The sequence below is a fragment of the Typopeltis vanoorti genome, chromosome 5 (assembly GCF_054136105.1).
Source record: "Typopeltis vanoorti isolate ZY-2024b chromosome 5, IOZ_Tvanoo_1.0, whole genome shotgun sequence".
NCBI classification, from domain to species: domain Eukaryota; kingdom Metazoa; phylum Arthropoda; class Arachnida; order Uropygi; family Thelyphonidae; genus Typopeltis; species Typopeltis vanoorti.
Window position 1 is genome coordinate 94,775,884 of NC_143553.1, and position 15,201 is coordinate 94,791,084.

Here is a 15,201-nt window from a genome sequence, read left to right on the forward strand (position 1 = left end):
CTAAAGGTGAGTTAGCAGGTCTCATATGGGGGTAGAGGGTTTCTTTCCCAGAAACTCGGGTTTTTCGTCCCTCAGAATAGTTCGGGGGAACCCCGTACGAATAAAATAAATAAAAATTATTATTATTAAAGCATCTCACAATCGAAATACTTTCATATATTTAAAAAACATTTATATATAGATAAATGTATGTATGTATACATACATAAATGTAATTTATATATGTATAAAAAATGTATATATATTTATGTTTAATTTGTGAAATTTCCTAAGTAGAAAGGTTGGTTTTCCTCCTGGAAACTGATTTTTCATTCCGTAAAAAACAGGCAAATTTGGCTAAGGTACCGTGCAATGAAGCAATATAATACACTCCACTCCCCGTCGTGACTTAGTTGTTCGGTCGTAATGCCAAATTCAACAACAGTAGCCGGCAATTAAAGTAATAATCTTTAGATAACAGCCTATTCAAGCATCGTTCTGGCCAGGCTTTCACATTTCTTTCATACTAGCAAGCATGTAAAGCAAGGAACAGAATGAAATTTGCTTTTTCCAATGCAGAACCAAAAAGCTTTTATGAGGCCATGGGTCAAAGCTAGATAATTGGGAGGAAACTTCTACAACTTGTAGAAGTTTCTACAGCCTACCAGGAATGCACAGAATCTACCAGAACTTAGAACCAATGTTTAGTCCTCAACTTTTTCGTAATGCATCCCATATAAGCATTGTACAATGATGAAATGGCATGCCAACTGGAGCGCTGCCGATTATTTCTCTTCAGAACAAGGAATAACCGAAATTAATTTCTGATCAGTGCCTTATTGGTCATTACTACACCATAGTTAACTTTATAACGTTCCATTATAAAGTTGACTATGGTGTCGATGATAGTGATATCTTCAAAGTTGTTTGGAATACACATAAAAAATATTTTTTCAAATGGAAGGGATCGCTTTAGCTTTTCACTGATATGCTGAAAAACAAATTATTTACATAAGATTTAAAAATAATCGAGGTCGAAGAGCTTTTAAAAGGGAAAGGTAGATTCAAATGTTAAATATTATTTGAGAAAAAAAATTAAAAAATTTAAAAACAGTAATCCAACATTAGAGATTTAATGTTGGATTATTATTTTAGAATTATTATTTAGAAAAAATCTAAAGAAATATTGATTTATTAACCCAAGTAGCATGCGGTGACATTTAGAAAGGATAGAAAAATCAGAACTCTTCAATGGACTCAAGAAGTTTAGATTTTTATTTCTTCAGAAAAATAAAATTCACATCAAATGTCTTCCTAGCAAATAACTCAGGAAGTTTCCTAAGGAAATGCATTGAAAACATTTCATATTAATGTTTTCGGAATAAACATAACGTAGAAACTTACTGAAAATAAATAATTTACTAACTGAAGTGATTATTTAAACGCCGAGTTTTCACCAGCTACTTTATAATTATCAAAGGTACTTTGGAGACACACTTAGCAAAAACTGAGGATGAAATAACCTCAAGAACAAAGACAGTCACGTGAATAAAGGGACACAGTGGTGGTCTTATGCGATTACTCCTAGTCGGAAGACAGGGCAGTGGGCTCAAATTTGTGTAGGATCATGCCATCAGTTCTGCTACTGTTACTTGGCTTTTATAAAATGCGACCAGCACCAGCTTCTATGAACATTCACCTGATTGAAACGGTTGTTTGTGTAATAGCCTCCATCATGCACTCACCCCTCTCTACCAGACTATTTATACACAATAACCCTTTCCTGTATATCAAAAAGTTACAACAGATCGATTAGGCTGCTCACTTTTAAAACAACAAAAAATTAAAAGAGTCTACATGCCTCTGAACAAGCATGCCACTTTCCTGATACACATCAAGGATCTGCTGGATCGTCTCTCCTTATTTCTCTTCAGAACAAGGAACAACCGAAATTAATCATATTGAAACAGCAGAATCCGTTGTTTCAGTATGATTTTTAACATCCCATGTACATCACCATGTAAACTATTAGACCAGCCCTGAGCATAATAGTCTGGGTATGGTCGTATTGAGATCTTGTGAAGTGGAAAAACATATTTTTCCTGGAGTGACAATAATGTTTCAACCTCGCTATTATCCTCCGAATTCCATTTGTAATCATTGCTATATGGTTTCTGAACGTCAACTACCTATTTACTAAATTCTAAGATCCTTAACCTGATCAATTTCTTGTAGCATAATCTAGACGATCATCGAGGTTGCAATGCAAGTGGTCGGTGTATTTAGCGTTCTTGTAAAATTGGTGGTATCATTATCATCATCATCATAACGCTAATTACGGATATAGACCAGATTGGTCTGTTTCCGATCTCATTATCTATCTAATATCCTTTTTTGAGGTCTTCTCGGCCTCCTTTTTCTAATTGGTTTATATTTCGTTATTTGTTTAGGATATCGGGTGTTGGCCATTCGGTTTTTATGTTCTATCCAATTTTGTTTAAAATTGTTTAGTTTTTCTTCTGTTGATTTCGTTTTCAGTTCTTTAAAAACATCTTCGTTCCTTTTTTTGGTCTAATAATGTGTATTTTGCAGTTCTTGTCATGAATCTCATTTCACTTGTTTTTATTCTTAGGTAGGCACTGCTAAAGTACTGTATATCTTCAAGCGTGTTTCTTTTTGTACTATATTTGGATTGAGTATTCTATTTATCAGGACTATATAATCTGAAAAAAATGTGAAGTTTTTAATTTTTCTCCTTCATGTGATATTTCACACCCAAGATAACTGAAATTATTTATCTATTCTATTATTTTATCATTCGTAACTATTTTACTTCTAACTAGAGTTTGTCAACAAAATGCCATTGTTTTAGTTTTATCTATGGATATTTTCATTCCATGCTGTTCTACTCTAATGTTTAAATTAAATTGTCTTTTGTAAACTGTCTTCCTTGTCTGATATTATTACTGATCATCTGCAAATAATAGCATATTTATTTGTTATTCTGGGAAATTTCTATACCCGCGTTGTTTAAGCCAGTGGTTCTTAACCTTTTCGAAGTCACGGAACACTTTTGATTATAAGAAAAATTTGGGGAAACACCAAAAACATTAGGGTCATAAAACTATCAATACAAATATGCATGGACTTGCCTTTTATAAAAATAGAACTTATTTTAATGAGATACTTGACTTCGTCGGCTTTTGCAGATTTCAGGAATATCAGGTCTAACATGTGATATAGCTACCCTCATCTCTTTGTCTATATTAGTAAGTTTTTCACGCTTTTTAGTTTTTATATTGGTCAATATTGAGAAACCGAGCTCACACAAATATGATGTTGAAAACTATAAACAAAATTTTCAGTGTCCTTTTGGAGAGAGAGCTGGGTATTCGGCTTAAACAAAAATTCCTCAAGAGTTATTTCAGAGAATTTCATTTTCAGAGTACTATCCGTTAACAGGTTCTTGTTCTTGTAACGAAAATTCACAACTCGATGTATTAGTAGAGCCTACCAGTCTATTGGTTTAGAAGTCAGCGCACATAGCAGTCTTCAGTTGTTAGGATCAGAGTAGCCAATTACACTCAAAACTGTGTCATGTGACATCTTTCATCGGCAGAACACTTGTAACCAGTTCAGGGCACTCAAGTGTTCCAGGGAACATCGGTTGAGAACCACTGGTTTAAAGTGTTCCACTATATTAATATTTCATTAGTGTAAATATTGAAAAGTGTTGAAGACAGAGAGCATCCCTGTCTTACAGGGATGCTTTATAGATTGTGTTTCAGACATTTAAAAAATGTATTTTTATTTTTATTTCATTGTATTTGTATATATTCAATACTGCAAAGTATTGAATATATACAAATGCAAAGTAAAATATTAGGTATATTTATTCTTTGTAATATATCAAACAGTATATATCTTTTTACTATGCGAAATGCTTTTTCGTAAGCTATAAACTAGATTACGAAATAGATGAGTTTCTAAATTAAATTCTCTTCTTTTTTCTATAAGTAGTTTTAAACAAAAAGCTGCATTCATTGTAGAGCATCCTTTTCTAAATCCATTTTGACATTCTAATAATATTTTTTCAGTGTATATTTTCAATTTTTCATTAAGTATTCTACTATATATTTCATAGCATGTAATCAGTAAACTAATACCTCTGTAATTAGTAGGCATTGTTTTACCCCCCCCCCTATTTAAACATTTTCATGAGCCCTGTACAAAATTTTATTTTTGGCTCCCCTTGTTTGGAAAAAATAAATAAACAAATATACGAAACAAATATAAATGTTGTCAGAAGCCTGTGTAGTTCAGTAAAAGTGATGTTTACATTCAGTGCTAAACTGCCTTACATAGATTTAGTTCAAGTCTAGTCACCGAATAGAGGAACGTTTTCTAAGCCACTTTTTTTTCCCCGACTGTTTCCAAGTCAGTTGATCTCTGGCAAGGGCAATAGTTTTTTTTTCCTACCGGAATCTCGGGTTTTTCGTCCCATGAACTCAAACAATCGACTGTAGAACACACACTATTTCAGACATTAAAAATATTGTGTTAGGATTATGGGCAGGAGATGGCGACACTTGTTGAGCTGTCTCTTCACTGCGTGCTGCTTAAATTAGTGATAGCCTTGGACCAGCTATCTCTGATTGGCTACCAGTGGAGATTGAACTGCCCACTCAGTCTCAAAAAGTTAGACAGATCTAAAATGGTCTCGCCTACTTCCTGTATGGGGATACAATGGTGTTAGCTGTTTTTTTATGTATAGAAATTTTGTTTATAAATATTATTTATGTTTATCAACCGGCCTCAATGGCGGCAAAATTTAAAATTTGAAAATGAAAATATAATACTGATTATTTTTTGATGCCTTTCATCCTGGGCCTTGTGCCTGTCTACCTGTTACACTTGCCTACATATGCACCGATGAGACATAGTACTGACAGTTAGGGAAACTAAATTATAATGAAAGGAATGGTGAAAATCTGTGTGTTAGAGCGACAATGTTATGTAACTGTGTTAATAATAGGATTGTGCATTTTCCCATGATAATGCATGATTACAAGAAGAGAACGACTTCTATTTTGTGTTTAGACCCATCACGCATCTGCCAAGACACCTGTATAAATAAGAAACTAGATAAGAACAGAGATCTGTCAGTTGTCCAACTGCGTCACAAAGACTACAGCAAGAGTATAAAACAACATGCAGGAATCTTATACGAGGGTGGTCTGAAAAGTTCTCGGCCTCGACCATAGATAGCAACACTATTGGCAAGATTTTTTTTTTCTAAGTTGATACATCTGTCATAACCATCCATGTGAAATTGCAAGTCATTCTATCAAGTAGTTTGTTTTATACAGCTGTCTGAAACAAAAGTGTTGTCTGTATCCCTTAAAATGGGTAAAATTGAGTATCGTGCGGATATAAAATTCTTTGTAAAAGAAGGTTTAATACCAAAAGAAATTCATTCGAAGTTCATAAAAGTTTATGGGTACTCTTCTCCTTCGATTTCGACAATTAAGAAAATGGGCTGCCGAGTTTAAATATGGCCGTACCAGCCTTGAAGATCAACCACGTGAAAGACGTCCAAAAAAGTGTAACAACACCAGAAATCATTGATTAAGTGCACGATATGATATTGGATGGCCAGCAAGTCAAAGTGCGTGAAATTGCTGAGACTATGGGCATTTCAAAAGAACGTGTAGGATACATTTTGCATGAAGAATTGCAAATTAAACGCTTAGCGCCAAATGGGTGCCTTGCTTGCTCACAGCAGTTCAAAAACGCACTCGCATGAAAATTTCTGAACAGTGCTTGGAGTGTTTAAACAAGAATAAAACTAATTTTGTGTGTCGATTTATTACTATAGATGAGACTTGGATTTCCCATTACACACCATAATCCAAACAGAAGTCAAAACAGTGGACAAAAATCGGTTGTTCAGCGCCAAAGAAGACAAAATCGGTTCCATCGACAGAAAAGATCATGTCATCAGTGTTTTGGGATACTAAAGGTTTTTGTTTATTAATTATCTTCAAAAGTGTAAAACAATGGCAGGGAATATCATTCCGATATTTTAACCAGACTAGATGAAAACATTCATGAGAAAAGACCCGATTTGGAGAAGAAAAAATCATCTTTTATCAGGATAATGCATCTCTGCCCACAAAGTGTTTTGGCAATGGGAAAATTAAGGATCTGCACTATGAATTGTTGGAACATCCACCCTATTCACTAGATTTGGCTCCCCCTCTCTCTCTCTCTCTCTCTCTCTCTCTCTCTCTCTCTCTTCCCAAAACTAAAACTCTTCTTTGCTGGTCAGCGTTTTTCTTCGAATCAAGAGGTGATTGCATCTTAGAGGGGTATTTTGCAGATCTTACTGAGAACCACCACAGGGAAGGGATAATGATGCTGGAGCATTGCTGGAATAAATGTATTAGTCTTAAGGGAGATTATGTTGAAATTTAAAAATAATTTTGAAATCATAAATTCGCTTTTTCATTGTTAGGCCGAGAACTTTTCATACCAACCTCGTATGTATGTACACGAATGTTATGAGTATCAAAAACAAAGGGATATAATTTGTTGCTTACACGTCAATATGATGATACATCAGATTGTAGGCATTAGTCAGACCTGGCTATCAGAAGCAAATATTCCCAACTGGTATGAAGTGTAAAGGATACAGTAGTTTTAGGAAAGATAGAATACGAGGGGTGGGGGCGTTCTACTAATGACATTGGCTTACTTGAATCCAGTTAGTGTGGAGACCTATGACTGTAATACTGATAACAGAGTTTCATCTAGCAGTGAGTTTGAACCTATCTGGTGTGAGATGGAGACGAGACCAAATACATGGTGTTGGGTGGGTTGTTACAGAGCTTGTGGATCAGTTGCTAGTTACGAAGAATTGCATCACAAATAAAGATGATGGTTGGAAAAAGAGGAATCATAATGGAGAAATTAAATTATCCAAATATTGAATGGGTAGTAGTAAAATCTCAAGAGAAGATTGAAGCTGAATTTATTGAGCTTTTGTGAGACACTTCCTCAAGCAGCATGTGATAGACGGGACTTAGGGTCAAAGTGTGTTAGATATGATTATAGTGTCAGAAGGGATTTCAGTTAAAGACGTAACTTTTCTGCCTCTGATTGATGACATTGACCACGTGGTATTCTCTTGCTAAATATGTAAGTTCATTGATATTCCTTTCAGAAACAGTTACGTGCCGAACTACAAACTAGAAAATTATGACCAACTGGAAAGTATGCTGATCCTGTTCCATGGTATCAGTTCTTCAATGGGAAGGATACTGACAGTGCCTTGGCAGTGTTTAAAAAATTCTTAAGTAATGCAATATCGGAATGTTTCCCTAGTGCTGCAAGAATAAATATCGTAGGAATGAAATGAATGCGTAATATTATTAAGCAAGATATTTTAAGAAAAATATGATGCGGAAGGAATGCCGTGTGCATAAGGATGATGTCAGTTGTGAAAATTATAAGGAACAGTCCAAAAGAGTCACGACTGTTATATGGAAAGCCAGTTCTTAGTACGAAAACAAACTGTCTCTGTAAGCTAAACACAATCCCAAATAATTCTATCATTATTTGGGATTGTGTTTAGTATTTATGTATTTTTATAATTAACTCCCTAAATTACGAAAACGTGTATAATGAAACTGCCGCAGAAAGTCACGCCACGCGACAAAAGAATTAGTGCCATTGGTGTGATCACATCCTAATGATTCGCCGAACAAGTGTTATGAGCGGTGACTCATTTATGTCGGCTAAATTATTACAGTGTTTTTCCAACATATGATGACCTATTCGCCAAAATCTGTTAAAAATAACAGGAAATTAATAACAAAAAATAACTTGTTAATTTAATTATAATCAAATCTTGGTTAAAAGCATTTTAAAATTAACAGGGTGTTAATTTTCACATGTGACGTACGCACAGGAAATTTTGTCTGCTAAATCCGAAGTCCCTTAAATCGAAGTCCGTTAAATCGAGGGTTTACTGTATAGTTTATCACATAATATACATTTTAAAAATCAGCTAAAGAACTGTGTAGCCTTGTGGAAATGGCTTGCATCCGCAGCGTTGCCTGCCCAAAGAAAGATCGTTCTCAGCTTGACTTAGATAAACTTTTTCTAGTCGCTGACTGAAGAAGTTTATCTAAAAACCTTTCTTCAACCGGTTCCCAAGTCTGTCGAACTCTAGCATGGCAAGTAAAGATTTTCTTCCTGAAATATTTCCTTTGTATTAATCCTATAAAACCTTTTAAGTAACTGAAATGTTTCTGCCATATCCATCTTTTTCGCCTAACAGCCAACTTTTACAGCTTCCAAACTCTCAATCAATCCTCATAGGAAGGATTCAACAGACCACTCACCATCTTGTCACTCACCTCTGCCGCTTCCTCTTCCCCCAAGAAACCCAGGTAACCATACCTGAACATAGTTATCTAGATGTGAACGTATCAATTCCTTCTAAAGAGGAATGTCAACTTCCTTATCTCTGCTTGTTAATGCTTTCTTCATTAGCCATGTAATAGTGTGAAATGCGTTGGCAACCTTGGCAGTATGCCCTCTAAACTTCAACTCTCTGTCTACTATCATCCTCAATATGTCTACTATCATATTTCCTGGAGTAGATTTTCATCGGTGTGGTACACAGTTTGTAATCTATTTATCCGAAAACTACATAACTTGAACGTTTTTCAACATTAACGCCACTACTACAAACCTGTGTAGCACTGTGAAAGCGGTGCTCCTCAGCTAGGACACCAAATGAAGCAGTTCCTAAATCGCTAACTAGAGGAAATTTTTCTAACATTTTCTTTGCTACCAGTTCCTGAGTTTGTCGATTTCTGGCACGGCCAAGGGTGTTTCTTTCTTCCTGAACACAAAATATGTGGAAAATAAATGGTTTCAGACACTAATTCAGACAAAATAGTGTCTGAACCATTTCATACAAAATAGTTTTTTTTTGCTTAGTAAAATTACTAAGCAAACACTTTGCAAGAGTATATCATCCAGGTTGTGATATTGCAGGAATGAGAGAACGAATGACTGACACAGGAATTGAAGTGAATGAAATGGAGGTGAATAATATCTTACAGAACCTTAATGTAAATACATCTGTGGGATTGGATGGTATACCAGCTCGTAGTCTTACGTGAAGCGGCAAAGGAATTGTCAGTTCCACTTACAATTCCTTTGCCGCTTACTAGCCGTCTCTTCACCAAATGATGTTTATAATCAGTGCCAGTCTTGGGACGAATATCTCTGCTTGGCTACCGGTGAAGATTGAGCTGTTCCCTCAAAAAAAAGTGAGACAGGACTGAAACGGCCTGGTCTACCTCCTATAGAGGAATAAAAGGCGTTAGCGGATTTACTTTTATTTATTTCCATTAAGCTAATACCTATGATCTTTTGTCCATACTGTCAGTCTATTTAAATCATCTTTCAAACTCTCCACATCTCCTTGATTAACTATTACTCTACCTAGTTTTACATTATCAGCAAACAACTGAATAATTTTTCTAATGATTCTCAGTTTTCTAAGTTTCTGGATAATGAGAATTATCCAGATATAATGTGGATAATGTGAATTGGGGGAAAAACACAAAAAAATACGGTATGTAAAACTTGCTTATACAGCCTTTTCCCAGACTCTGTGACAGGAATTTAAGACGTCAGCTTTATAAATATCATTCAGGAACTGCCTGTTCGTTACACCAGACATTATATACCGTAGTCATCTTGCAAAATATCAGTGCATATGTCGTTGATCATGTGACAATAAGAAGCGTCAAAAATTGCCACGGTAGCTACATATTACTTATACATTGTGCAAGGAACCTTTTACATTAAAAATATAAACTTCATAAAAGATCAATACTGGTTTTGTGTGCATTTTTGCTTGGAACAACTGAATGGCCTATAGTCATTCGGAAAATATTTGAATGAAACTGCTGAAGCATGACAGAAACATCATCATATCCTAAAGGTAAGTAATAAATGCAGTGTGTACACGTGCGCGTGCTTTACCAGTGCTGTCGAGATCTCGTTTGGTGCTGAGCGTCCTTGAAAATGTAGCTGTTATATCTGTTGTTGTTGTTGTTGTTTTATGATATACTCGGCGAATGTAATGTCGTAAAATGGCGATCTGGTTAGCAGAGTGGACAGTATCTCCACTCATTAACCAACGTGCTGGGGGCTCAAACTTCACTGTGGTATTGTGTCTGCGACTGTTTTTATATGGTGGAAAATTTTCCTCGCCCAATATGAGTTGAACGTCCTGTTTGTTAGAGGCCTGAAGTGGTTTGAAAGTGCTTCATGTTTAGTTTCTGAGACAGGCCTTTTGGATTATCAAATCCTTAGTCCGCCTAATGTATACTTTGGTTTTTGAGTTCGAGGGCGCGTTGATGGTAGTACTGCGTTTGAAGAGCTCCGAAAGATAAGTTATTTAGTTTTTTAAAAAAATCGTGTTATTAGTTTAAAGATTGTGCTAGAATTATATTGCGAAGTTAATTAGTTTCGCTTAAAAAAGTTTGTTTTAAATAGAGTTCATTTAGTATTTTGATAAGACTCGTTAGATATGTAGTGTAGCGCATGGCATCAAAGCGAAGAAAGGCAATGGCGTCCAAATCGCCGTATTTGTTTGAAGAATTTAACCAAAGGGAATTCGTCCAGTGTAGGGTCTGCGGAATATATGCTTTTCCGATGGCAGCTGGGGGTTTGGTTTGAGAGCGATAGTAGTGGGAAAGTGTCATGAAAGCGAGGATCTGAAGTGTTTCTCAGGTCGCGTAGTGGATAAAAGTCAGAATGCGATAGAAAATTGTGATGTTAATGCCAGAGCATAGAGAGTGAGTTTAAAAGCGATACAATTGATGGGGAAAGTAAAAGTATCACTTTTAAACTCACTCTCTATGCTATCTGGCAAAGTAAAAGTGATACAGTTGATGGTTTGACGGATAAAAAAAAAAAATGAAGAGTTAGCTGTTGGTGGATAGGGAGTTGACGTTTAGGGGCGCATAGCAAAAGTGGCTAAATCAGCTCATCAGATTACTTGGTTACTAAAGAATACTTTGACGAGTAGAGATAAGCAAGTTATTGTTCCTCTTTATCGAGCCTTGATGAGGAGGAGGTAGAGAGGATCCAGAGGCGAGTGACCCGATGATAGCTGGTTTATGGAATGAACCTTACGAGAACAAGTTGAAAATCTGTGGGTTAAACAAATTGATTGATAGGCGGAAAAGGGGTGATATGATTGAGACATTCAAATTACTGAAGGGTTTTTACAAGATTAATTCAGAGGAAAATTTTTCAGAACAAGTCTGGTGATGTAAGAACTAGGGGCCATCCATGGAAACTGAACAAGAGTGTAGTTATCAAGGGTGTTAGAACTAGATTTTTTACTTGGATAGTGGTGATTCATCACTGGTAAAAGAGTGAAATAAGCTACCAGAGTTTGTTATGGGTGCCATGACCGTAAATGAGTCCAAAGCAAAGTATGATAGATACGCCCTCGATGATTCTATGGACTCCTTGGAGTTGCCATAATAATAATAATTATCATCATCATCACCATCATACGTATCAAGGATTTAGGCCTAGTATGGCCTGTTCCGGCCTTAGAAGTCATCGTTGAATCGTTTAAGAGGACTTCCTGGTTTTCTTTTTCCTAATGGCTTGTACTTTAAGGCATGTTTTGGTAATCTTTCTGTTTTCATTCTTTGAACGTGTTCCATCCATCTATGTTTATATTTTTTAATTTTTTCAATTACTGGTTCTTGGTTTAATTCTTTCATAATATCTTCGTTTCTTTTGTGATCAAATAGGGTATACTTTGCAGTTTTTCTCATAAACTTCATTTCTGCTGTTGTTAATCTTTGTTTGTCTTTTTGTTTTATTGTCCAGATTTCGCTTCCATACATTAATACCGGTAGGGCTAATGTATTGTATACTTTTAGCCTGGTTTGTTTTGAACTAGGTTTGGTTTAAATATAGAGTTAATTACTCCTGTTATCTTTAAATATTTTGCAATTTTTATGTTTATATCTTTTTCATTTTCATAAGTGATCATACATCCTAGGTAGTTAAATGAATTCACCTGTTCTAAGATCTTGTTATCTAATACTATTTTAGTTCTTGCTGGATCTTGTCCTTTAAAGGCCATAGTTTTTGATTTTTCCGTTGATATTATCATACCATAATCTTTGGATATCTCATTTAGATTTAAAATAGCTTTCTGTAAGTTATCTTCAGAATTTGTAATTATTATTTGGTCGTCTACAAAGAGGAGAGTGTTTAAGTTAACTGTAGGTGAAAGTTTAATTCCTTGATGTAAATTTTTACTCCATTTTATTATTATTTCATTTAAGTAGATATTAAAAAGAGTTGCTGAGAGGGGACATCCCTGTCGGACCCCTTGGTTTATCTCTCTTGTATATGATAGCTCATGATTTAATCTTATTTGTATTTGATTATTTTCATATATACTTGTGACAGCTTTTAGGATATTATTTGGTATTTGTCTTTCTTTTAATATGTTAAATAATATGTTTCTTTTAACTTTGTCAAATGCTTTTTCAAAGTCAATAAATGCGATATGTGTTAATGTGTGTAATAAATTTATTATTATCTATGTGTAATTAATCTGAGACATAATAAAATGTTTTAAAAATTATAATGGTAGGCTTATAACCTTTCGTAGGTGGGATTATCATTAAAAATAACTAAATATATTACTACTGAGAATCATCAATCCTTAAGTTCAATAGCATTTAAAATGTTGGTTCTAAACAAAATTCAAATTAGTTAAACGCGAATACATTCATCTGATTTGTTAGCTCATTAAAAAAAAAGTTTTTTGTTTATCCATCACTACGTACGTTATTCCGAGATTCTGGATGAAATTTGGTATTTGGAAGTTTATAAAAATTTATAGATGTAAAAGAGTCATAATAGAGTAAATTTGTGTTTGTAACTACTTGAAATGTTAGATTTCCTATGAATATTACAAATACATTTCCTATGAATATTACAATTTTTTTTTTTTTTTACATTCATGATTTAATGTATCAGTATCAGCTTGAATCCTAAAAGCTTGTGTTAACATATCTGAGGATGACATAAGTTAGCTGTTATTTGCTGATTTTTTGCATGCTGAAAATACTAGGTTTGATGCATACCACACCATTACAGTAAGATGACGAACGCGCGCGCGCGCGCGCGCACGCACGCACGCACGCACACACACACACACACACACACACACACAGAGAGAGAGAGAGATATTTTGGAATGCAATGATGCGTTATAAATCTGGAAAGACGGAGTTTGTAGGGAGGTGAATATATTTCTTTTTCCATAGTGTGCCCTTAAAGGCCATTGTCGGTTACTGTGATTTGCAAGCTTCCGTTTTCGAGTAATACTTTATTAACACAAGTAAAACATTAGAAGATTCAGGTGGATTTTTATAGATTGTTGTATTTATATGTGATATGGTTAGTTTGTCTGTGATCTTGTTATACGATACGTGGTTGAGGATATGCTGTAATTATTATTATTATTACGTGACACCTCCAAGGACTCATCGTGGGAGGCCACTCTACTCCATTCCACTTCGCTGCACATATTTAACCATCTTCCTTAGTACTTAATTCTCCTCCTCCTACTACTACTACTATTGTTGTGTGTAAAAATTGCTACTTAATTCTCCTCCTACTCTACTATTACACACAGCTACCATCAACGCCATCTACCGCCTATCACAACAATGTTGATCATCTGTAAACTGCATGTGTTCTAATATGTGTTTTGATGTTAGTCTATTTTATTCTCCATCACTGCAGTGTTGATATAGCTGATAACATATGTAGGAACTAAGCCATTTAAACTGTAGAGTTTGCTTGCTTGCAAGAGTTTACTTTGTGTGGCTGTTCAGGTTCATATCTGCAAGGTAATTTCAAGGTATCGTATTGTTTCGACCTTACTGATCGTAGTGGTACTATTGTATTTATTCAGTATGTTGTAGAGCAGATGTTGAGGTGTTAATAAAAATGTGGGCATGCGTGCATGCTATCAGTCAGTGGCGCAGTAGAATGATCTGAAGTCCTGAAGTACAGGTATATGGGTGAAAGAAGAGACTATTGGCCAAATCTTTGGGCAGCATGTGACAAAATTTATTACACACATGTTAATGTATAAACTTGTTTCCATTCATTTATCTGCATATTTCATATATTCGTATTTCATCCAAAGAGAGCAAATCTAGGTTACAAGTAAAGAAGTAAGCATCAAACGGTTCTTCTTTTGAATTTATCATCAAACTGCTTTATTTAGCTTGTGGCGGTAATTTCTAATGTCATAATGATTGACAACTATCGTTCAACGGCCTTAATAATCATTAAGGTCATTATTATTCTCCGTTCTAATCGCTGACTAGAGAAACTTTTTTTCTAGGCCGTTTATTATCTGGTTTCCGTGTTAGTCGATCTTCGGGAAAACCTATTACAAATAGGTTTTCCCGAAGATCTTATTGTACCAGAAATTTCTATCTCACCAGTAGTCATAAACCCAACCACCAGGTGACGACAAACAGTAAAAAACGGCTGCTCGTGGATTTTTTTATTTTATTTATTTTTTTATTTTTTTAAGTTAGCACTACCTGCCCTTCGGATAATACAAAGCGTTGAAGAATTCACTTGTTTATTTATTCATTTTGTTTAATTTAAAATTTTACAACCTCTTAAAATCTCAGGGTATTGTCCCTTAATGGACTCAATATTACTGATCTGTTTCACTTTATGAAACCAAGACAATGAAAATTTATATTATGAAACCTAGACAATGAAATAACATTCTTCACTTTAACCAGTAACTAGCTTTTCATGGGTCCTATGCAAAATTTTATTTTTGGTCCCCCTATTTTAGGGAAAAAAAAATTAAAAAAATACGATAGAACTACATCGATTAATTTTTAACTTTAACTAAAAACTTTACGGAATCGGTCCACACGGCGGCAAAATTTGAAAACGAAAATGTAACACTGATTTTTTTTCTTGATATCCCATTTCAGGCCCTTTTCGTTCTGGTCCCTGTGCACCGGTTGCACCTGCTAAGTTACGGCACTGGTTGTGAGAGAGCGAAGTGTCGACATGTAAAATTCCTAAAACTACCGTCACATAATTTATGGAA